The sequence below is a fragment of the Grampus griseus genome (assembly GCF_964374135.1).
Source record: "Grampus griseus genome assembly, chromosome: 9".
Lineage (NCBI taxonomy): Eukaryota > Metazoa > Chordata > Mammalia > Artiodactyla > Delphinidae > Grampus > Grampus griseus.
The window spans coordinates 21,410,262-21,434,079 of NC_139003.1; the positions used below are offsets into that span (position 1 = coordinate 21,410,262).

The 23,818-nt window shown below is 40.7% G+C and overlaps 1 protein-coding gene across 3 annotated transcripts in view; it reads right to left on the bottom strand.

The window, feature by feature from the left end:
- MKLN1 (muskelin 1) overlaps nt 1-23,518 on the bottom strand; it is a gene marked incomplete at its 5' end in the record, with an annotated part of 355,190 nt that extends 331,672 nt beyond the window's left edge. The window contains one exon of one of the 3 annotated variants that reach the window (XM_082661471.1): nt 23,433-23,518. The remainder of the gene's footprint in view (nt 1-23,432) is intronic. The other 2 variants (XM_082661472.1, XM_082661473.1) reach the window with 2 other exon arrangements.
- Nucleotides 23,519-23,818: the final 300 nt, after the last annotated feature.

A 23,818-nucleotide genomic window follows, 5' to 3' on the forward strand; every position in this document is an offset into this window, starting at 1 on the left:
CTCCATATTTCATCTCTAGGAGGCGGCAGGTAAGAACAGCCTACCTATTCATCAAATATAGGTAGGTGAATACTTAGTCCACCTCCATTATGATTTCAGTATAAAATTTTTATATAGAAATACTTCCAAATACAGCATTTCCAAATGCACTACATTGTGTGAGTCAGATATTTCCTGTTTACCTCTTCCCAACCATTCAGCCTTGGTGCTGCCCAGCCTCCAAAAGCATGAGAGCCAGCCTTATAGACCTATCAGCACCTCTATACACCAGCAGGAGGTGTTGGAAATAGTCTCTGAAAATTCTACACCCAAGTGCCTGCAGGGACAGCTCTTCCCTGAAGCTTCTGAGAAGTCCTGCATGAAGGCCTTTGTGAACCAGGTCTGTAATAGATAAAATGCAACCATTACAGAGAACTCACATAGAACCTTCCCTAGACTAACCCTACTGCCTTGGTAATCCTACTCTGAATTCCCTTGTCACTTAAGAAAAACTTTGCACCACCAAATTGCATCCTTGTTTCTATTTGGAAACTTTTCAGAGACTCTAAGAGTTCAAAATAACTAATCTATTTTGGTTCCTGACCAATTATAGAATCCTGTCTAAGATATGTTTTTTTTTGTTTTAACTTGGCCACGCCACGCAGCTTGTAGGATCTTAGTTCCCCGAACAGGGATCGAGCCTGCGCTCCCTGCATTGGAAGCATGGAGTCTTAACCACTGGACCGCCAGGGAAGTCCCTCTAAGACATTATTTCTTCATTCATCTACTACTTCACCCATTCAAAGAACATCAACTTCCTCATTTCAGACTCTCCTGAAGCCAATCCAGTCAGCCTTTGTCCCCCATTCTACTACTGCAAACACACCTGGTTGCAGTGACCTCTCTGTTGTCAAATCCAGTGGTCAGTTGTCCATCCTCACCTTACTGCCCTCTCAGCAGCTACTTGGCACTAACGATTAGTCCCTTTCTGTTGAAACATTTTCTTCACTTTGCTTCCATCACACCACACTGGCTTTCCTTCTACTTCATTGTTTATTCCTTCTCAGTTTCTTTTGGTGGGTCCTTCCTGATTTCTGAATGCTGGGAGTCCCCTTGGGCTTAGTCCTCTGCAATTTCCCATCCAGTCCATTGCTTTATTTTATTTTATTTCTTAAATTTTTATTGGAGTATAGTTGCTTTACAATGTTGTGTTAGTTTCAGGTGTACGGCAAATTGAATCAGTTGTACATATATCCACTCTTTTTTAGATTCTTTTCCCATATAGGCCATTACAGAGTATTGAGTAGAGTTCCCTGGGCTGTACAGTAGGTCCTTATTAGTTATCTATTTTATATATAGTAGTGTGTATATGTCAATCCCAATCTCCCAATTTATCCCCCCGCCACTTACCCCCTGAAAACCTTAAGTTTGATTTCTACATCTGTAACTCTATTTCTGTTTTGTAGATAAGTTCATTTGTACCCTTTTTTTCAGATTCCACATATAAGCGATATCATATGATCCACTGATTTAAATACCATATCTTTTGTCCTAATGTCTGACTTGGAAGCTGCAGAGGGGGTTTCTTTTCCTAGAGGCAGTGAAGTTTGGGTTGGGCACTGAAGGAGGAAATGAGTTGGCTGAGGAGAGAAGATACTTAGGGGAATAGGATGGGGAAAGGCACAAAAGTGTGAAAAGGCAAACTGTGTTCAGAGAAGAGAGGGAAGTCTGGTGTGGGCTGAAAATAACTGGTAAGGTAGGATATAGCCATATTGAGAAGAACCTTGATTTACAGCTAAGGAACTTGGACTTTCCCCTGAAGACAATAAGTATGAAAGGTATCAGAGTTTCCTAAATAGGGAAGGGATGTGATTATTCATATTAAAAATAAATACATAAAAATTTAGTAGCAAGATGACGGCTGAACTAGAGTAAGGGGAGACTGGAGCCAAGAAAGCCAATTAGAAGGTCACTGTAATAGTCTAAGGAAAGGATTATGGTCTGAATCACCATAGCAGCAACAGGATGAAAAGTAGTGACAAATCCAAGGGAGATTTAGAAGTAGCATTGAGGACATAGTTATTGATTAGATAGGCATTTGGGAGTAGGGGAGAGAGGCCAAGGTTGAAGTGTAATGATATTAACTAAGCTAAATAAGAGAAGGAGAGCAAGAAGGTGGGGGGAGGAGGATGAGTAGCATATTAAATTTGCAGTGATTATAGGACATCCAATGGCAAATGAAAGACACATCTGCAGATCGGGAGAGAAGTTTGGACTGAATATATAGGTTCAGAAGTCAGTGTCCACTGGTAGTTAAGTCCTCAGAATGGATGGGATACCCTGAGGAGGGCATACAGTGAGAAGAGTGCCAAGACCTTGAAAAAAAAAAGCATGCAGGCAGCTGTCAGAGGAAGAGGAGCCAGGGGAGGAGACTGGGAAGGAGCAGAGAGATAGCATAAGAATGGGACAGAGGTCTGCAAGTAAAGGGAGAAGAGACCTTCAAAGAGGAAATGATCAACAGTTCTCTCTGGGGTAGGATGAGTGATAAGGTTTGGTAATTAGATCTGATGAACACAGTTTCTACAGCATTAGAAGGCAGACTGGAACGGATCAAGTGAAGACTTCTCTTGGAAGTTTGGCTGTAAGGGAAGCAGGTAATGGCTGGGAAGAAAATGGAGTTGGGCAAGGTACAGAAATTTTTTTTATGAAATGGAAGTCTTTAGTATAATAGACAGCCAGCTAGTTTCTGCTTAAACAACTCTTGTGAGCTCACTACCCCACAAGACAACCTTGTTGCATTTTTAACTAGCAATTGATCATCCTGAACAGTTCACCATATATTTGTTGAGTGCCTGCTCTGTCTAGAGCATTGGGCTTGGCATTTCAGTGCCTAAAAAGATATTCACGACATGGTCACTTACTGAAGTGGATTTAACATATTCAAAACTCATGAAGAAGAAAATCAATTGTAAGTCCACTACTGAGATATTACCACTAACAATATTTTTCTGGGTATCCATCCAGTCTTCTTTTCTGAGCAGATATACTTAAAAATAAATTACCAACATTTTCTGATATCATGACATCTTCCATAATCTTCTTTTTACTGGATGCATAGATTTCATCAAAGGAATATATTACAATTTATAGAATACTTCTTTTTGGACCCTTAGGTTATCTCCAAGTGTTCACTATTATAAAGAAGGCGTGCTCTACTAAATATTCTTCTACATTAAATTTTGTGAGTGTTTCTGGTTATTTTCTTAGGATGAAGTCTTAAAAATGAAATTACCGTGTTAAACAGTTTGCACACATTAAAATTTTTTTATACACAATGCCAAATTGCTCTCTAGAATGCTTGAACCAATTTACATGCCCCATATTGTATAAGCATGTATATTGTATAAGTGTGTTTATTTCCCTGAATCTTTATTCATGGAAGTTATCATTTTAAAGTTCTTGACAGTTTGTTAGGTACAAAGACATCTGGTTTTACTTTATATTTCTACTTATGGAGTCTTCACTTGATCCATTCCAGTCTGCCTTTAATTACTACTAAGACTGGACCAATCGAATTCCTTTTTTTCTTTTTGCCTTTTCATGTTCTTTACCCACATGGCTTTCGTGTTCTTTACCCACACTTCTTTTGAAATGTTGTATTATTCTTATAAATTAGTAAGAGCTCTTTATATATTAAGGACACTACCCTTTGTCACATATATATCTAGTTGCAAAAGTTCTAGCTCTCATTTATATTTTAATTTTGTTTGTGGTACTGTTTCATCTACATAAACTAAAAAGTTTTAAGTAGTCAAATCTATAAATGTTTTTCTTTTACAAATCATAAACCTTTATTTTTTCACTCAGATTTTTACCACTCTAAGGTCAAGAAATGCTTACACTACTTTCATCTTTTCAAGACATATCACTTCTCTTGTATGGGTCATTTTTCATATTTAACTCTTTAATCCATTGGAAATTTATTCCATTCCTTCTTTTTTATTCCTTATAAATTTCATTTATTTATTTATTTATTTTTGGCTGCAGTGGGTCTTCGTTGCTGCGCACAGGCTTTCTCTAGTTGTGGAGAGCGGGGGCTACTCTTTGTTGCTGTGCGTGGGCTTTCTCTAGTTGCAGAGAGCAGGGGCTACTCTTTGTTGCTGTGCACAGGCTTCTCATTGCGGTGGCTTCTCTTTGTTGTGGAGCACCGGCTGTAGGCGTGCAGGCTTCAGTAGTTGTGGCACTCGGGCTCCGTAGTTGTGACTTGTGGGCTCTAGAGCACAGGCTCAGTAGTTGTGGCACACGGGCTTAGTTGCTCCGTGGTATGTGGGATTCTCCCGGACCAGGGCTTGAACTCGTGTCCCCTGCATTGGCAGGCGGATTCTTTTTTTTTTTTTGCGGTACGCGGGCCTCTCACTCTTGCGGCCTCTCCCGTTGCAGAGCATAGGCTCTGGATGCACAGGCTCAGCAGCCATGGCTCACAGGCCCAGCCGCTCCATGGCATGTGGGGTCCTCCCGGACTGGGGCATGAACCTGTGTCCCCTGCATCGGCAGGCGGACTCTCAACCACTGCGCCACCAGGGAAGCCCTGGCAGGCGGATTCTTAACCACTGCACCACGAGGGAAGTCCCCCATTCCTTCTTAATCATGTTTGTTCTATCCTTTTGAATCAGAGATGATGCTTTGGTTTCAAGAAAGAGAAATCTAAGTCAAATTGGCTTAAACAAAATATTTAATTTATTGCCTCCTGTTAGTAGAAAAGTTCAAAGGCTTCAGGGCCATGTATGGTTAGGTGGCTCACACAATGTGGAGAGGACCTGATGGTTCCCTCTTCATTTCTTTGCTTTAGTCCCTGGTGACAGCTCCATTCTCAGTAGACTCTCCCAAGAGACTCTCCCCTCCTGGTCCCTAGATGGTGTCCAAGAACTCCCAGGTTACATGCTTCTGCATTCACTTCTAGAGGAAAGTGTCTTTGCCTTAGCACAAAAATCCTGACATTCTCTTTCGTTGATTGGACTGACTTAGGTTACATGCCCATACATGAAGTGGTCACTGGGGCCAAGGGGATGAAATTCACTCATTGACTTAGTCTGGACCACATGCGCTATCTTCTGGTGATAAAGGTGGAGTCAGCTTTCTCAAAACTACATGGATGTCCTACAGAAAGGGCAGCTGAGAAAGAGGGATTCATGCGAGAAGACAACTAAGGTAAGGACTACATCTTTAAGTATCAAGATCATTGCTTTTGATAGAAAACGACAAATCCTCTGCCATTTGAAAACATTTGTTCTACCACCATTAATGCAATAGAAACTAGAGTTAAAATCATGAAAGGACATGGTCCCTTCCTTAGGTACTAAACCCCTTACATTCCAGTTGCATAGGGACCACCTGGGCACATCACAGTTTCTAAAAGTCTAATCGTATGTGACTGGGACAATTTCCTCCATGGCCAACTAATCTATGGGTTCTCTGAATTCCTTCTTTTAAACAGGTTACATAGACTTAGTAGAAGAAATAAGACCATAGCTCCAATTCTCCCCTGAATTCATTCTGGCAAAGTCTCTGTCTCCTGGCTACTTTGTTTTCTGGTTACTTATTTGGACCATTCCTGTCTTTTTTTTTTTTTTTTTTTGTAATCTAGAAGTCTTATACCACTTTGCAATGTCTTTTCCTGGTTTGTGACCTGAGACCTATATCTTGACCTAAATATCTTCTTAGAGGAGCCCTCCAAGGGCTAACTATAGCTAACTAAGTTGGACTTTGGAGCACTGGGGCTTTATGTCGACTACAGCAGGGATTCAGAAGAGGCAGGACACAATAGTACTCATGTGCTGTGTGCCAGGCACAGTTCAAAATGTCCTGCCCAGGGCAAGCCATTATCTGACCCCATGAATGGGATTAGCGCCCTTATAAGGAGAGATGATCTCTCTCTCTGTGTGGATACAAGAAGGTGCTCATCTGCATCAGATACCAAATCTGCTGGCACCTTGAGCTTGGACTTACTAGCCTTCAGAACAGAGAAATAAATGCTTTTTGTACAAGTCACCCAGTCTATGGTATTGGTTATAGCAGCTCCAACTGACAAAGACATCATTCTCCCTGCCCCTGTGACATACCTGTACAGTGACGTGGCTTCTGTGGGCCCAGAGAAGTCTCTTTTTACCCTTTCTTAGAGGTTTTGACCACAGTTTTCCTCTCTTGTCTCAGTCCTGTCTCTAGTACTTGCTGCTCTTCTATTCTTCAACTCCTTGTATGATACACCATCACTTACTGTTTTTAGAGCCTTCCCCACAAAACACTACCACGTTAAATACATCTATTGAAGACACTTTCTGATTTTAGAATTATTAAAAATGTGTGGGAAAAGCCTTGTACCTTAGCATCTAGTAAATGCTATAATTGAATGATTTTGGTTTTTAGCTACCTATTAACATCAGACAGTCTGCCCCATTCAGTAGCTGGGTTGTGCTACCCCTTCTTTATTATTATTCTTACTATATCCATAAGCAAAAAACAAACAGAAATTGTCTTCAGTACTTTTCCCAGAGTCTAGTTTTCTCTGGACTTTAAGTCCTCTGGCATTATTTTCACAGGTCTGAGTCCTTCTTTAGAGTGAGGCCTCCCCCTCCTGCTATCTATTTGTGTACATGTCCTTTAAAAATACAAGCTAATCAGAACACTTCTTGAGCAGCCACATTGATCTTTTTTAGATGCTCCCTTTTCTTTATTGAAATCACTGGCTTCATAAGAATTTAAATTTCAAGTCACTTTACTCCTCTTGAGCTTTCTTTCCTAGTTCCTGGCCAGATAGAGCCTTATGTCCATATATTCTCTTAACTTGCTCAAGTTTTCTTTGTATCCGGTTAGCAAGTGAAGAATTGCCTTCTCTGGCTACTACAAATTCAAGGATACTGTGGTCACTTTAAGTTGTCTGTCACTTCCACTTCACCAACACATTCTTCTTAGCTGGTTAGAATTAAGCATAGAATAGTACCTTTTCAATAAGCAATTAGTTTAAATTTAAGTCATGCCAACTTTGACATTCACTTTTCAGCAGAATGAGCTTGTCAGTAGATGTTGAAGTTCTCCATTACCCCTACATTGTGGCCCTGTGCTATTAATTCTGTCATTTGTATTGGGAAAGCATTATTGATGTGGCCATAACAGGATCACAAAGCATGCTAGAACTAGCTGACAATACATGGCCAGGGGAGAGACAGCATGAGCCCCGAAGGGAGTGGAGAGCTCTCCTCAGGGCATGGGCTGTGAATACAGAAGCCGGCTTGGATTAGGGCAGCTGGGCTGTTCAAGACCTGATGTCTCCTACCAAGGTGAAGTTCAAGAAGCTATTAATACTAAGAAGTCCAGCATGAAGGCTGAGGCACGGGTGTATCATAGTTTAAGGAGATCACGGCAGGGGTGTGAACAGCAGAATACAGCCCTCTGTATTCTGTATTTAATACAGCCCTCTGTATTAAACAAGACATCAGAATCATGGTCAAAAAGACCAGGGTTCAAGAGAGTGTCCCAAATCTACAGGAAGCCTGGATGCAAGGCAGAATGAGCAGAGACTGAAGGTGTGGAGGTTAAGGTGGAAGCCCAGAATTGGACAAACATGGAGTGGGAGGCATAATAGGAGGGACCTGCAGATATCCAAAGCTCACAGCTGACCTGGCGAGAAGGAAGCACGACGCTGGGGCTGATACTGATGACACACTTTCTCCCTAGTCAAAACTGGCATTTAAGTCTTGGGGAACTTGGAGAATTAGACCTATAGGCAGAGCTCCTTAGACAATCCAGCAACTCGCAAAGGCAAGACAACTAGCCAGCTGCCTTATTGTAAGTTCCTGTGACAATGTCACTTCTGCTTTTATTTTCACCCAAATCTTCTCTACCAGGCATCAACCTTCAGGTTTGTGGGTTTTCACTTGTATTCGTAAGTTCTTGACTCACAGGGCTACTCTGCTTTGCCTTTGTGTGCTTCTTTGGAAGAAATTACGTACCTTCATATTGGTGTAATACAACAGCTATTGTTTACTGATTACCTATCATGTACAGGTACCATGCTAGCTGATTTACATACACTATGTCTTATTTAATTCCCACAGCTCCTCCTTGGGAGGTGGGTATTATTATGCCCATTTTAAAAAGAGGAAACTGAAACTTATATGGTTTATGCAATCAGCTCAAGGTCACACATCAGGGAAACAAAAGAGCTCGGATTTAAATTTAGTTTTGTCTAACTACCTATCTGTGGCTTAAATGACTACATTTATACTGTAATACAATTACTGTCAAACAATTCTCACTGACACCTATCAGCCACTAGATTTTTCATCTATCTATCTATCTATCTATCTATCTTCTAACCTCTTTTATCTCTAACACTCAGTACTGCACTATGTAAAAATGATTATTAATAAGTACTTACTGAGAGGTGGAGTCAAGATGGTGTACTAAGAGGACCCGGAATTCGCATCTCCTCACAACTAGGGCACCTACCAGGCACCAGTGGGGGACCATGGACACCTAAGGGGACAGGAGGAGCCCCCAGAGACCAGGTAGGATGTGGGGTGTGGGGGGAGTGAAGGGGGAGAAGTGGAGGCGGGACGGGACTGGCACGCCTGAGGGGCGGCTAGTGGAGGGGAAGGGATCCCACGCCTGAGGGGAGAAACTGGGGAACCATTGGGAGGGCAGAGGATCAAAAGGGAGCGTGGCCAGGTTTCCCCTACCCACTTGGACCCCCAGGAACCTGTTGAGATCCCCGGCCTGATCCTCTGCCCACCCCCTCCAGCCATGTGGGTCCTGAGGGGAGTGGGAGGGAGAGAAGGGGGAGCAAAAGTAAAGGCTGGACCTCCGGGACCGGCACCCCTAAGGGGTGGCTAGGGGAGGGAAGGAGTTCCTGCACCCAGCGGGACCCACCCATGGTTAGGGGTCCAGTGGCTAGGGGTCCAGCAGGGATGGGGGAGACCCTGGGGGAGATGGTGGGGGGGCACAAAGGAACAGAAGGAAATGGGGCCAGCGCTTTCACTGTCCACTTAGGCACTGGGGAGCCTGTCCGGCTCCAAGGCCTAATCCTCTGCCCTCGGAGCCTCCCTCCTGCAGCACAGAGCTCAAGCCCTGCCCCTGCAAACCCACCCAGGGCCCCACCTCTACACTCGGAGACCCCCTCCAATGCACTGGGCCTAAACCCTACCCACACACCCACACACAGGGCCCTATCTCCAAACTCCGGAACTCCACACTCCACAGGCCCTCCTTTCAACATGCTGCCTCTCCCCTTTGGGCCAGTCCTAAGCAGAGGCCCTGCCCCATGCTCAAACGTCACCCCCCCAGGTCCTGCCCCATCCTAAACCTCGCCCCTGCCTAAGTTCCACCCCCCACCTAAACTCCACCCCCATAGCCAAGGCTTTTTTTTTTTCCTTTTCGTTTTTCCTCTTTTAGATTAGGTTCTGTTTTACCTTGTTGATTCATTGTTGTTGATTCTTTTATATTTTTATTTTTCCTGATAAAGCTTTTATTTTTCTAATTTTATTTTATTCTTTATACTTTGTTAGTGATCTCTCCTTTTGGTCTGTTTCCCCCCCCCCACCTTTTTTTTCTTTTTTCTGTTGTGATTTTATTTTACCTTGTTGCAGTTGTTTCAAATATAGTTTTATTTTTCATAAAATATTTTTTATTCTTTGATATTATACTGCTCCTTTTTTTCTTTCTTTCTTTTTTTTTTAACCACACCACAAAGCTTGTGGGATCTTGGTTCCCAGGCCAGAGGTTGGGCCCGAGCTCCTGTGGTGGGAGCTCTGAGTCCAAACTGTTGGATTAACACAGAACCTCAGACCCCAGGGAATATCAATCAGAGTGAGGTTTCCTGGAGGTCCTCATCTCAGCACCAAGACCCAGGTCTACCCAACTGCCTGCAAACTCCAGTGCTGGACGTCTCAGGCCAAACAACCAGTAAGACAGGAATACAGCACCACCCATCCAAAAAAAAAAAAAAAAAAAAGAAGCGACAAAAAATATATTACAGACGAAGGAGCAAGGTAAAAAACTACAAGACCAAACAAATGAAGATGAAATAGGCAACCAACTTGAAAAAGAATTCAGAGTAATGAGAGTAAAGATGATCCAAAATCTCAGAAACAGAATGGAGAAAATACAAGAAACATTTAACACGGACCTAGAAGCACTAAAGAGCAAACAGTGATGAAGAACATAATTACTGAAATTAAAAATACTCTAGAGGGAATCAGTAACAGAATAACTGAGGAAGAAGAACGGATAAGTGAGCTGGAAGATAAAATGGTGGAAATAACTGCCAGGGAGCAGAATAAAAAAAAAAAGGAATGAAAAGAATTGAGGACAGTCTCAGAGACCTCTGGGATAACATTAAATGCACCAACATTCGAATTATAGGGGTTCCAGAAGAAGAGAAAAAGAAAGGGTCTGAGAAAATATTTGAAAAGATTATAGTCGAAAACTTCCCTAAAGTGGGAAAGGAAATAGTCAATCAAGTCCAGGAAACACAGAGAGTTCCATACAGGAAAAACCCAAAGAGAAACACACCAAGACACATATTAATCAAACTATCAAAAATTAAATACAAAGAAAAAATATTAAAAGCAGCAAGGGAAAAGCAACAAATAACATACAAGGGAATCCCCATAAGGTTAACAGCTGATTTTTCAGCAGGAAATCTGCAAGCCAGAAGGGAGTGGCAGGACATATTTAAAGTGATGAAATGGAAAAACCTACAACCAAGATTACTCTACCCAGCAAGGATCTCATTCAGATTTGAGGGAGAAATTAAAACCTTTACAGATAAGGAAAAGTTAAGAGAATTCAGCATCACCAAACCAGCTTTATAACAAATGCTAAAGGAACTTCTCTAGGCAGGAAACACAAGACAAGGAAAAGACCTACAAAAAACAAACTCAAAACAATTAAGAAAATGGTAATAGGAACACACATATCAATAATTACCTTCAATGTAAATGGATTAAATGCTCCAACCAAAAGACATAGACTGGCTGAATGGATACAACAACAAGACCCGAATATATGCTGTCTACAAGAGACCCACTTTAGACATAGGGACACATACAGACTGAAAGATGGAAAAAGATATTCCATGCAAATGGAAATCAAAAGAAAGCTGGAGGAGCAATTCTCATATCAGACAAAATAGACTTTAAAATAAAGACTATTACAAGAGACAAAGAAGGACACTACATAATGATCAAGGGATCAATCCAAGAAGAAGATATAACAACTGTAAATATTTATGCACCCAACATAGGAGTACCTCAATATATAAGGCAAATGCTAACATCCATAAAAGGGGAAATAGACAGTAACACAATAATAGTAGAGAACTTCAACACCCCACTTTCACCAATGGACAGATCATCTGAAATGAAAATAAATAAGGAAACACAAGCTTTAAATGACACATTAAACAAGATGGACTTAGTTGATATTTATAGGACATTCCATCCCAAAACAACAGAATACACTTTCTTCTCAAGTGCTCATGGAACATTCTCCAGGATAGATCATATCTTGGGTCCCAAATCAAGCCTTGGTAAGTTTAAGAAAATGGAAATCGTATCAAGTATCTTTTCTGACCACAACGCTACCAGACTAGATATTAATTACAGGAAAAAAACTGTAAAAAATACAAACAAGTGGGGGCTAAACAGTACACTACTAAATAACCAAGAAATCACTGAAGAAATCAAAGAGGAAATCAAAAAATATCTAGAGACAAATGACAATGAAAACATGATAACCCAAAATTAGAGAAAGAAGAACAAAGAAACCCCAAAGTTAGCAGAAGGAAAGAAATCATAAAGATCAGATAAGAAATAAATGAAAAAGAAAGGAAGGAAACAATAGCAAAGATCTATAAAAGTAAAAGCTGGTTCTTTGAGAAGATAAACAAAATTGATAAACCAGTAGCCAGACTCATCAAGAAAAAAGGGAGAAAACTCAAATCAACAGAATGAAATGAAAAAGGAGGACTAACAACTGACACAGCAGAAGCACAAAGGATCATGAGAGATTACTACAAGGAACTATATGCCAATAAAATGGACAACTGGAAGAAATGGACAAATTCTTAGAAAAGCACAACGTTCTGAGACGGAACCAGGAAGCTATAGAAAATATAAAGACCAATCACAAGCACTGAAATTGAAACTGATTAAAAATCTTCCAACAAACAAAAGCCCAGGACCAGATAGCTTCACAGGCGAATTCTATCAAACATTTAGAGAAGCGCTAATGCCTATCCTTCTCAAACTCTTCCAAAATATAGCAGAGGGAGGAACACTCCCAAACTCATTCTACAAGGCCACCATCACCCTGATACCAAAACCAGACAAAGATGTTGCAAAAACTATAGGCCAATATCTCTGATGAACATAGATGCAAAAGTCCTCAACAAAATACTAGCAAACAGAATCCAGCAGCACATTAAAAGGATCATACACCATGATCAAGTGGGGTTTATCCCAGGAATGCAAGGATTCTTCAGTATACGCAAATCAATCAATGTGATACACCATATTAACAAATTGGAGGAGAAAAACCGTATGATAATCTCAATAGATGCAGAAAAATCTTTTGAAAAAATTCAACACCCATTTATGATAAAAACTCTCCAGAAAGTGGGCATAGAGGGAACTTACCTCAACATAATAAAGGCCATATATGACAAACCCACAGCCAACATTGTTCTCAATGGTGAAAAACTGAAACCATTTCCACTAAGATCAGGAACAAGACAAGGCTGCCCACTCTCACCACTGTTATTCAACATAGTTTTGGAAGTTTTAGCCACAGCAATCAGAGAAGAAAAAGATATAAAAGGAATCCAAATCGGAAAAGAAGTAAAACTGTCACTGTTTGCAGATGACATGATACTATACATAGAGAATCCTAAAGATGCTACCAGAAAACTACTAGAGCTAATCAATGAATTTGGTAAAGTAGCAGGATACAAAGTTAATGCACAGAAATCTCTTGTATTCCTACACACTAATGATGAAAAATCTGAAAGAGAAATTAAGGAAACACTCCCATTTACCATTGGAACAAAAAGAATAAAATACCTAGGAATAAACCTACCTAAGGAGACAAAAAACCTGTATGCAGAAAACTATAAGACACTGATGAAAGAAATTAAAGATGATACAAACAGATGGAGAGATATACTGTATCCTTGGATTGGAAAAATCAACATTGTGAAAATGACTATACTACCCAAAGCAATCTACAGATTCAATGCAATCCCTATCAAACTACCAATGGCATTTTTCACAGAACTAGAACAAAAAAATTTCACAATTTGTATGGAAACACAAAAGACCCCAAATAGCCAAAACAATCTTGAGAAAGAAAAATGGAGCTGGAGAAATCAGGCTCCTGGACTTCAGACTATACTATAAAGCTACAGTAATCAAGACAGTATCGTACTGGCACAAAACCAGAAATATAGATCAATGGAACAGGATGGAAAGCCCAGAGACAAATCCATGCACATACGGTCACCTTATCTTTGACAAAGGAGGCAAGAATATACAATGGAGAAAAGACAGCCTCTTCAATAAGTGGTGCTGGGAAAACTGGACAGCTACATGTAAAAGAATGAAATTAGAACACTCCCTAACACTGTACACAAAAATATGGATTAAAGACCTAAATGTAAGGCCAGACACTATAAAACTCTTAGAGGAAAACATAGGCGGAACACTGTTTGACACAAATCACAGCAAGCTCCTTTTTGACCCACCTCCTAGAGAAATGGAAATAAAAGCAAAAATAAACAAATGGGACCTAATGAAACTTAAAAGCTTTTGCACAGCAAAGGAAACCATAAACAAGACAAAATGACAACCCTCAGAATGGGAGAAAATATTTGCAAACGAAGCAACTGACAAAGGATTAATCTCCAAAATATACAAGCAGCTCATGCAGCTCAATATCAAAAAAACAAACAACCCAATCCAAAAATGGGCAGAAGACGTAAATAGACATTTCTCCAAAGAAGATATACAGATTGCCAACAAACACATGAAAAGATGCTCAACATCACTAATCGTTAGAGAAATGCAAATCAAAACTACAATGAGATATCACCTCACACTAGTCAGAATGGCCATCGTCAAAAATTCTACAAACAATAAATGCTGGAAAGGGTGTGGAGAAGAGGGAACCCTCTTGCACTGTTGGTGGGAATGTAATTTGGTACAGTGACTATGGAGAACAGTATGGAGGTTCCTTAAATAACTAAAAATAGAACCAGCATATGAACCAGCAATCCCAGTACTGGGCATATACCCTGAGAAAAACATAATTCAAAAAGAGTCATATACCACAATATGCATTGCAGCACTATTTACGATAGCCAGGACATGGAAACAACCTAAGTGTCCATCGACAGATGAATGGATAAAGAAGATGTGGCACATATATACAATGGAATATTACTCAGTCATAAAAAGAAATGAAATTGAGTTATTTGTAGTGAGGTGGATGGACCTAGAGTCTGTCATACAGAGTGAAGTAAGTCAGAAAGAGAAAAACAAATAACGTATGCTAACATATATATATGGAATCTAAATAAAAAAAGGTTCTGATGAACCTAGGGGCAGGACAGGAATAAAGACACAGGCGTAGAGAATGGACTTGAGGACATGGGGAGGGGGAAGGGTAAGCTGGGAAGAAGTGAGAGAGTTGCATGGACATATATACACTACCAAATGTAAAACAGATAGCTAGTGGGAAGCAGCTGCATAGCACAGGGAGATCAGCTCCGTGCTTTGCGACCACCTAGAGTGGTGGGAGAAGGAGGGTGGGAGGAAGATATAAGAGGGAGGGCATATGGGGATATACATACGCATATAGGTGATTCACTTTGTTATATAGCAGAAACTAACACAACACTGTAAAGCAATTATACTCCAATAAAGATGTTAAAAAAAAGTAAGTACTTACTGAATGAATTAATACAGTTAAAAAATGTGATTAGAATGACTATATCCTCTCTTGGTTTGGGTATTTACATAGTCAAGCGGTAAGAATTCTTCAGTTTACTCTATAGAAACACTACATTCATGCACGTTGAATCATTACATGGATGAGAAGGGGCCAAGTGTTAAATGAATACTGAACTGAGGAGACATACTTTATTCCCAACTAAGTCAGATGTAGGCAAATGTGTTTATACGTTCAAATAAATTTGAGAAGTTAAAGTAAAGGGTATATATGAAACAGATTATTTTCTCCAGAACTCTGAATCTGAAAATCTTTCTCACGACATGATCTTCTTGTTTGTCTGAATCAGAGGTTGCCAAACTAGTGTCCGTGGGCCAAATACAGCCCACCCCTGTTTTCACCTGGCCTGTGAGCTAAAAATGGTTTTCATATTGTTAAGTAGCTGAAAATGATCAAAAGAAGAATGATCCTTCATGACATGTGAAAATTATATGAAATGCACATCTCATTTTCCATAAATAAAGTTTAATTGGAAACATAGCCAAGGTCATTCGTTTACTTATTGTCTATGGCTGCTTTAGCACTACCATGGCAGAGCTGAGTAGTTGGGACAGAGACTGTGTGGCCCACAAAGCCTAAAATATTTCCTTTTACAGAAAAATTTGCTAGCCTCTGGTCTAACTAAATAATACAGGATGTCATAATATTTTAAATATTGTTTAAACGACATCTATTATTTTGGTTTCTAACTAAAGGACACTGGACTCAAAAGTCATGACATCTCTTTTGCTGTGTAGAAGGTTTCCATGTTCTCAGGACAAAGTCAAACCCTCTCCTCCTTTGGTATCCTCTATATTCTCTCCTGATAGCGGTAGCACCTTTCTGCAAAAACAATAACAGACTGAGAAGCTGGTGGTTTCTCTAAGAGGTGATATGTCTCTTCCTGCCCAAAGTCATCTTTCTCTTTGATAGGAAACTGGGGCTGGGCATCCTTATCAGTGGTTACAGTGTATTACAGAACTGTAGTGGCCCCGAAATGGATTCTCCAGACTCCATCAACTGCTTCAAGGTGGTATGATGGAGTCACATAGGTGAGGAAAAGCAAATTGCTCTTTTTGTCATCATGCAGGACCTAAATAAAGACAAAAATGACTCAGAATGACGAGACACTGGTGAATATTACTTATCAAAATGTTTTCAGGAGGCTCTTAACATCCCAGCAATGTGGGATTTTGAGCACTCAATCAATGTGTTAGCTCAGGAGTAAAAGCAAGGGAGTAGAACTTCTTACTTTTCCTAAGATCAGGTTTGGTTTGCAGTACAGTTCAAGGGAGTATGCCTTACTTATTTTTCGAGACACAAAGACACATTCTGTTGTCTTTTTGTATCTCTTTCTGTCTCTCTCTCTCTCTCTGTATCTTTGTCTCTCTATCCAATTTAACACAAATGTACTGATCATTGATTATATGTGTGAGGCACAGTACAAGCCCTGAGGATACAAAAATAAATCAAATAATCCCAACTTTCAAGGAGCTTAGGGTTTATGAAAGAAACAAGTTAAAACGATCTTCCGGGACTTTTTGGAAGCATTTAACATGAGTTGATCCTCCTTAATATATTCCTCTCTTGGTTCCTTTGGCTCCGTAGTCTCCTGGTTTTATTTTTCTAGTTTCTGATTCTCGGTCTCCATTGCCAGCTCTTTTTTTTTTCTTTCTATCCAATTTCTAAATGATCAGAGTTTAGTCGTGGGACTGCTTTTCTTTTGATTATGTCTACCCGCCTTAGGCAATCTTCTCTGAAATTTATAAATCCAGTTCTAGCAACTCTTCTGAGCTTCTAATCCATATCACAGATCTGCAGTAGGCATCTCCCCTGAGACAGAACTTCTGATCTTCCCCTGCGTTTCTGATACTATCCCAGGATTCTCCATCTCAGTAATTGACATCTCTGCTCATGCATCGGATCTTGGAAGAAATCTCAAGTCAATCATGATATTACCTCCTTCTCCATAACTCACCGTTTCCATTGAAATGTCAAGTTCTTTAAAATAACTCTTGACTCTGATCATTTCTCTTCCTGAGCATGCTACCACCCTAGACCAGGAAACCATCATCTCTCACATGAATCACTGAAATACCTTCCCAGTTGGTCTCTCCACATCTATTCTTGCCCTGCTTTATTTTATCTTCTCACAGTTAATGTTTTTCAGGCAAAAAACCAAAAATGTGGGCTTCCCTGGTGGCACAGTGGTTGAGAGTCCGCCTGCCGATGCAGGGGACACGGGTTCGTGCCCCGGTCCGGGAAGATCCCACATGCCGCACAGCGGCTAGGCCCGTGAGCCATGGCCGCTGAGCCTGCGCGTCCGGAGCCTGTGCTCTGCAATGGGAGAGGCCACAACAGTGAGCGGCCCGCGTACCGCAAAAAAAAAAAAAAAAAAACACCAAAAATGTAAATAGTCTTAGAAAGAAACACAATGCTAGCAAAATCCACATGTTATTCTTCATCCTAATCTTTTTTTTTACTTAGTAATTTATCATGAAGATCTTTTCACATCAGAACACCTAGAACTGCCTCACAAATTTAGCAGCTGACTACCATTCACTTGTATAACTGTACCATAATTTATTTAACCATTTCTCTATTGATGGACACATAGGTTGTTTTCAGTCTTTATCTACCATAAATAATGCTTCAGTGATGATACTAGAAGAGTCATTCTTCAATATGGGTGAGTACATCTATTGGATAAATATAGAAAAATGGAGTTTCTAGGTCAAAGGCTTTGTACATTTAGAAATTTGATAAATACTGCCAGGTTGCCCTCCTCAGAAGCTGTACCAATTTTCAGGCTATTGACAATGTAAAAAAGTGCCTGCTCCCCAGCCTGGCAAACCAAGTATGCTAATTAAACTTTCTGATTTGTGTCAACCCGATATGTAAAAAGTATATCTCATTGCAGTTGTAATTTGCGTATCTCTTGTTATGAGAAAGGGTGGGTATTTTTTGCATATTTTTAAGACCCATTTGTATTTCCTTAACTGCTATCTATTTGTCATACCCTTTGCCCAATCTCCCAGAGTTTTTGATGTTTTTCTTATTGATTTGTAGGAGTGCTGTGATTTCTTATTAAATAATCTAGTTACCAGATTCTTTCAGAATCCTAGTATTTTAAAAAGTCACAATTTTGTCAAATTTTCCCTAATAATAAGTAATCCTCAAATGTTAACTCCATTATAGGGGAGCCCACATGAAAAGCTCAATGTAGAGGTTATGAATCGATTTGCAGAAGTCCAGACTCCCTGAAAATAGACTGACAAGACTGCCTTATACCTATACCTGTATTATTTCATTTAATTTTCCTAACAGCCCTGTGAGGCATGTATTATTATTAACTACAAAGTAAAGCTCAGAGAATGTGAATGTCCAGGGTCCCACAGCTAATAACTCTTCCACTTCTGGAACCTTGAAAGCCTTGTAATCCATCATCACTGGCCATTCTTCAGCCGTACCAGGCTCTGATCCTTGATAGCTCTGATTTCTAAAAATCAATTGCTCTTCTCTTTTGCTTTCTACAAACATCCAATGAACATTTTTAAGTGCCTACCATGTGCCAGGAATTCTCATGGGGTTTACATTTTAGAGGGGTTCACATTTATAAGCAATAAAAAAAACAGTCATAAAGTTTTACTACTATGAAAAATATATATAAGATTTGTAGGAAGGGGCAAGGAAGGATACTTTCAGCAGGCGGGGCAGGAAGGGCCTCTTTGAGGAGGTGACATTTCAAAAGAGATCAGAATAATCAAAAGAGTATTCCAGGAAAAGGAAATATCTAGGGTAAGTCCTTTAAAAACAAGAGCAAATCCAATGTGTTTCAGGAATAGAAAAGAGACGACTGCAACTGGAGCCAGGGGAGAGTGGTGGGAGACAAGTTTAAAGAGGTGGTCTGGGATGCCACATAAGGCTTTCTGGCCAGCAAAGGAGTCTGGACTTTATTCAAAGTGCAATCAGAAGGCATGGAAGGATTCTAAGATGGGAGCAATATGATCTGATTTATTTTTTATGATTTATGTCACTCTAGCTGTGCTGTGGAGAAAGGAGGCAAAAGTGGAAACAGGAAAACCAATTAGAATCTATTACAGGGGCCCAGAAGATGATGTTTGTATTAGGGTGATGGCACTGGAGATAGAAAGAGACAGATTGTGGAAATGTTTTGAAGGTTAAAGTTGACCTAAATTCTTCATGGAGTAGACATGAGAACTGAGGAAAAGAGAAGAATCATGAACATCTACATGCTTTTTGGCTTGAGCAAATGGTAGATGGTGATGCCATTCAATTTGAAGAAGGCTAAAAGAATCCAGAACTTTGTATTACTATATTATTTCTTTCTTCCCCTATGCCTCCTTAACCTCACAGATCATGATTTTCTCTTCCCAATACTTTCATTTTCCTTCCCTACTTGGACTTTAGTCCTTCTTATCCAGAAGAACTTCCTCTATATACCTCCTCTACTCCTATCCATTCCTCAATCCACTGCAATCTAGTTACTATCCCCATTATCCCAATAATCTCCTTCTTGCTAAACACAACATTGACCTTGCTGCTAAAACCAAGGAATTTCAGTCTATTTTTCTTGGCCTTTCTCTAGCATTTAATAGTATTGACAATTCCTCCTTGGCTTCTCTGAAACTACTTGTTCCTGGTCCTCCTACATCTCTGGATGTTCTTTCCTGTATCTTTGTTTCCTCACCTTTTAAATGTTTGCATTTTCATAAGGTTCCAGAGTAGGTCCTTTTCTCTTCTTACTCTATACCTTTTCTCTTGGGGATTCCATCTACCTCCATGGACTGTCACTCACTCTGATGATTCCAGCATAAATCTCTCTCCTGAGCTCTAGACTCTCCTGTGCATTTATATAGTAGAAAGCTTCATTTTGATATCCCATGGACACTTCAAACTCAACATGTTTCAAATTAAACTAATTACCTTCCCTCCTCAATCTACATCTCCTCCTGAAGTCCCCAACCTAGTGAATGGTAACACCATCTTCCCATTTACCTGAGCCATAAATCTCCTCCTATTCCTTAATTCTGCAGATATAACCAATAATAAAATTCAGTTGGTTCTGTGTCCCTAATATTTCTTGAATCCTTCTCCTCTCTCCATTTCCATTCTTGTTGCCTTAGTTTAGACGTCCATCATTTCTTTCCCCATAATGCTGAAACAGCCTCCTAACTAGAGTGTTGCGCACACTAATAAATTCTCCAAACTGGAGTGATCTTTATAAAATGGACATTTGATTGCTTCACTATGCTCCTTAAAATTCATCAGTAGTTCTCCACTGGCCTTAGGATAAGTTGAAACTTCTTAGGAAGACATAAAAGACTTTTCATAATACAAGACCTTGCTGAGCCTTCTGGGTTCCACCATGCATTCACACAAGACAGAAGCTACTACTTGCTGGGCACTGTCCTTCACCTTCAACTCTATGGGCCCACTTTTTTACCCCCAGGACTTTACATATAGGACTTTCTTCGCCTGGACTACATTTCTCTTTAACTTTCTCACTTGTCTGGATTATTCTACTTATGCTTCAGAACTCCTCTCTGAATTCATCTTCTATGGTTAGGGACCCTGACTATGCCCAGTCAAGGTTAAGTACCTTTCCAATGAGCTCCCCTGTTGCTAGCATCTCACTGTTGTGTGATCAACTATGTACTCCTCTGTCTCCTCATTAAACTACAAGATCCTTCAGAGCAGACTGTCTTATTCATCTTTGTATTCCCAGTGCCTTGCTCAGTACCTGACACACAGCAAGCACTCAATAATGAATAAATAAAGTGGAAGAGTTGGGTTTCAAAGTCAGATCTTCTCTCTCTGGCACAAATCTCACATTTCTTTATCCTACTTCTTAACATCTTGAATCTGAAAATTTCAAGAATCCATGCTACATTTTTGCCTATCACTAATTAAAATACAGGCAAATAGATTACTAACTCCATGAGGGTTCAGTTAACCATGTATTTCTTGAATAGCCCTTATTCATCATTCCACCGTTTTGCTCATCAAAGTACTTTGGGTTAACTATATCTAAAATGACTGAAAGATCTTTCAATACACTTTTATATCCTTTCTATCTTTTATCCTGTTACTTCCACAGCACCGAAAAGCAAGCAGAGAGTAAATACATTGGGAGTCGGGTCGATTTTATTTGTCTGGCAACTGACACTAAAAAGTGATGTGTCAACAGCAAACCATTTCCCATTATCATTTCCTCCAAGGTCTCTATGGGTATTAAAGTTTCAGTGTGAAAATTTAACATTGCAAAATTCAGCTAAAATTGAAATTTTTATGTAGTGAGTTCAATATAATCACAGAGTTTTGTAAATGGAAGGAATCTTAGAGATCCTTTAGCCCAGCACTTTTGTTAAGCTTCCATGAGGTAACAGACACGAGAAGACCTGTAATAGCTCACCCAAGGTCATCCAGTCTATAGAATTTCCTAACTTTCAGTTGGCCGATCTTTCCTCAATGCCATAGATACCCTATTATTTTCCATCTAAACAAATTATCTACATCGGAACCTATCTATTTACATAGTGCTTATCTTTATGATATTGCCTTTGTCATATCCTTGTTATAAAGAGGAAGGAACTGAAAAATAAGCAAGGCTGTCTTATCCAGGAACATAAGAGAATTGGTAAAAGAGACAATTAGTACAAAGAAATGGGCTCCTATTTGTAGTGTAGCCTTGCAATCACACTCTGTTCTCTGAGTGCCCCAATGCTAAACCAAGCTTATTTGTGCTTCTGGGGCCTGGATTCTATTCAGTTCTATGCCTTATTTAGTCTAAATGATTTCCTCAGCTTCAATGTGTATTTTTTTAGCTTTATTTTATAAATATCATACTTAAATCTCCTCTCAAATTGGGTTTGTTTTAGTTCTAATGCTGAGGAATCAAGATTCTCGGTAAGAGAAATAAAGATGATGGGTTTTTCTAGGCTTTACATTTCAAGAATGGTTTTCTCAAATGGCAACTGGCAGTCTACTTTATTCCTCAAATGATGACGTTTTCCATGGGAATTAGAATTTAATTGGGATAATTTGTTTCCACGGAAAGCACAGATTTCTTTCCAAGAGGATCAGTTTGATAATGTTTTACCAGCTAAAGCTACGAGACCAAATATAAACCAGTTCTGAGAAACAGGAAGTGAACCTAACTGGTCTAGTCTGCGTGTCCCTGGCAGTGACGCACATACAGAAATCAAATTAGGAAAACAAGATATGTGGGTGTGAGGCAATCGATAATAATCCAGGATGCTACAACACAAGCGAGAACGCCTTTAACCAAATGCCATTCATTTTAATAACACCCTGAGAAGTTTGATTTCCACATAACATGCTAGTGATTAGAGAGCAGGATGAGCTTGAGTTCCCTAGCAACAGCATGTGCTTTTGAGACAGTCATTAGCCTTTCAGTTAATCCCGCCAACCCCTTACTGCTAATGTATGACTGACATTAAAGAGAAGAAGAAAAAAAAAAAAGCTGTTGCAGAAAGTGCTTTGAAATTTCCAGGAGCAAAATGGAAAAGAATAATAATTTTTTAAAAAGTTGTCCTGAGAATTGCACTCAGGTAAAAGAAGTAATGTTCCTATATGCCCAGCCTGTCCCCTTGTTCACTGCTTTCAGTTCTAGATCTCTGAATCCCCTCTCGGTAAAGAGCAGCAGAGGTGAAATTGTGCAGAGGTGAAATTGTTCAGAGTTTAAGGCAGTCCCCTTAACCAACATAAATCACAGTCTGAAAGTGGAGTGCATAGTGGGGTGGGCAGTTTGGGTAGGACCGAGGCTGACGGGGGTGGGGCTGGGTGGGCGGAGGGAACGTAAGGCAGTTTTCTTTCTCCTTTAAGCAGAGTAAATTACCCTGGTTGAAGCTGCTTGGGGAAGGAGGGTGGTGAAGGGAATGAAGCTATTTTTCCTATTGATTGTTTAATTGCACCAGAGGCTGTTTGTCCAAGGCCACTGGCCAAGAGCATTATGTTCGTGGCTAAAGTGAGGTTGGGCAGGTTTCCATAGCCTTTCCTAGTGTTGAACAAGACAACCCGTAAAGCTCAGCCAGGCTATAGGAATATGGTGTATGTTGACTTTTGCTAGCCAGCTGTACCCTAAAGCGCCACGGCTGATGGGATGATGGTTTTCTAACTCTGAATCATTGCCTCTAGCTCGGTCCTCAGTTCAGGATGCACAACTCCTCTGTGTAGCCTGGGTCAACTGCGGGGCGTTATTCGAACGGTAACTATTGCCGCGGGTCATCCTTATCGTGGCCTGGGTTCCTTTCATCTGGACACTGGACTCCTTCAGTTTGGCTGGGGTGATTCCTAGTTCTCCCCGCCTCCCCACCTAAACCCCCTGCGCACTCCCTTCCCAAGGCGACCACCTGCGCCGCCCCACTTACCATCTGCCCCGCGGGGAGGGCTCCCCGGGGTAGCGGAACCCTCCCTGCTCCCGGGCGGCTCTGGGGGAACTCGGTGTTTGCCTCCAGCCCTTCGCTGCTGGAGAGATCAGGTTCCTCCCCTCCTCCCCCTCCAGCTCCGGCCGCCGCCGCCGCCGCCTCCTTCTTGCATGACACAGCAGAACCGCAGCTGCCGCAGCAAGTCCCAACCATCCGCCCAGGAAGCGCCGCAACCCGGACTCGGGAGGGGCGGAGAGGGAACCAGCCTGGGGCCACCGCCGAGGGGGATTCTTGCCCCCACTTTGCGCCACACACTCTTTTCCCAGCTCAGGGGCAAGGGAACAAAATCAGGCTGAAACCGACCAGGCCAAGCCCTTGAGGGAAGCTGG